This window comes from Jaculus jaculus, assembly GCF_020740685.1.
Source record: "Jaculus jaculus isolate mJacJac1 chromosome Y unlocalized genomic scaffold, mJacJac1.mat.Y.cur SUPER_Y_unloc_1, whole genome shotgun sequence".
Taxonomy (NCBI): Eukaryota; Metazoa; Chordata; class Mammalia; order Rodentia; family Dipodidae; genus Jaculus; species Jaculus jaculus.
Genome location: NW_025423386.1, coordinates 962,521 through 964,511, shown reverse-complemented (window position 1 = coordinate 964,511; position 1,991 = coordinate 962,521). Strand labels below are relative to the sequence as shown.

The 1,991-nt window shown below is 34.4% G+C and overlaps 1 non-coding gene across 1 annotated transcript; it reads left to right on the top strand.

Moving 5' to 3' along the window:
- The first annotated feature begins 296 nt into the window (after nucleotides 1-296).
- Nucleotides 297-401, top strand: LOC123457157. The gene has a single exon (XR_006634924.1). It is a non-coding gene; the product is annotated as a U6 spliceosomal RNA (small nuclear RNA).
- Nucleotides 402-1,991: the final 1,590 nt, after the last annotated feature.

Genomic DNA, 1,991 nt, shown 5'->3' with positions numbered 1-1,991 from the left:
CTTTTGTAGGTACTAGGGAATAGAATCTGGGTACACAGGTATTAAAGGAATGCTAAGCGGTCTCCTCATCCCAGAAGCTAGGTATTAAATAACCTTAAGTTGAATGTCATGCAGCCAACTTTAGGCTCCTATACCTGCAACTAATAACTGGGACTTAACTTCATACCAGCAATAAGTGAGTATAATTATTCAGTTTGATATTTTTGTATGTAGAATATCTGGGGTTTGCTGAATTAGAGACACTGTTTTGGTTTGGGATGAAGTAGTTGAAAATAGTATGACAAAAAGAAGATACTGTTCACTTCAGTAGTACATTTACTAAAGTTGGAATGATACAGATTAGATTAACATGGCCCCTGTTTAGGGATGGCAAACAAATTCTTGAAGTGCTCCTCATTTTATTTATTTGAGACAGAAAGAAAGAGATAATTGGCATCGTAGGGCCTCCATCACTGCAAACAAACTAGAGACATATTTGCCAGCTCATACATCTGGCTTATTTATGTCCTGGGGAATGGAAGCAGGTTCCTTTGGCTTTATAGGCAAATATCTTAACCACTAAGCCATCTTTCCAACTCAAGTGTTCCATAATTTAAATAAAGAATACTTGGGCAACTCAAATAAGTAGAAGAAAAGGTATTGTCTAATCTTGAAAACATATTTCTTCTCAGTCCCAAAGGTGGTGTACTTCTCAGTGGATTTTGTCTCGATGAATTCTATGATATTAAAACTTGACTATTATTATAATGAAAGGGAAAGTGAGATGTGTTTCTAGTTTTGTGTAAGTATTCAATTTGATTCTGTGTTGGAGAAAATATGATGTTTTGTATTTTGAGAATGAGTATACATGTATTTTTTTTTCACAATTTACCCTGCTATAGGAACGTGTTCACATGTGTCTTAAAACCGTGCCATAACTTTACGAAAATAGGTAATTCTCACTTTTTGTTGATACTTTTTGTTTGTTGTTGATGATAATAGAGAAAAAGAGGGAAAATAAGGATATAACAATAAATAGAAATGACTTGTAAAGAATTAGTGGTTCAGGGAACAAGGAGATATGAGAGGAGGGAGAGAAAGGGTGATGGGAGGATGGCAATATCAGGGTATTGTGTATAGGCACAGGAATTGTCTGTAACACATATACAAAAAACTATAGTAGGATTCATGTGTGCACATTTGGTGATTTCCTCTGCCATTTTTTTTCATAGAGAAAGTGCAGAGAATAGATTCTACATCATATATTGAGATAAAATAGATATGCTCAGATCTATTCATCACAAAATTCCAATTGTACATTACAGAATTCCCTTCCTTTTGAAGTACATATATGGGAGAGAAGAAATTACTTTTGTGTTACTTTTCCAAAATGTAGAAAAATGAGATAATCCTGAATGTATGAATCAATCTCCCATTAAATTGCCCTTGCTGGGTTGCATTACCAACATGAAGGGGGTAATGAACAGAAGGTGTGATGTGATGTACTAGTGGAAAATAAACCTTGATCAATTTATTTATTTATTTTTTACAAATTAGGATAGGTTTTGTATTCAGAAATGTCGCTAAAGACCATGCATTTTGACTTCTATCTTATGAAATACAGCAAAATGCCACATTATAAGTGAAGAGACACAGGAAGAGTATGTCAAGCTGAGTGAGAAGAAAATTCCAAGTGAAAATATCCTGGATGTCACCAAGACAGGTGAATCACTCTTGTGCCAGCTAGGGAACACAAAGATTAATGTTTAAAGAAATCTCTGTCATCTTCTGAAAGCCATTTCTCATTCAAAATAGTGGTGATTAAAGATATCTTGGTTATTAGGTGAATGCAGTATCACTTTATCCTCTTCTTGTTGTATTTTACAGACACCTGTCCTAAATGGAGATATTGACTCTGTAAGTAGGAACATGGCCCTCATTACTCTTGAAATGTTCAACTTAAATACCACGTGAAGTCAATTCGAATCAGTAAAACAAAAATTATCCATACA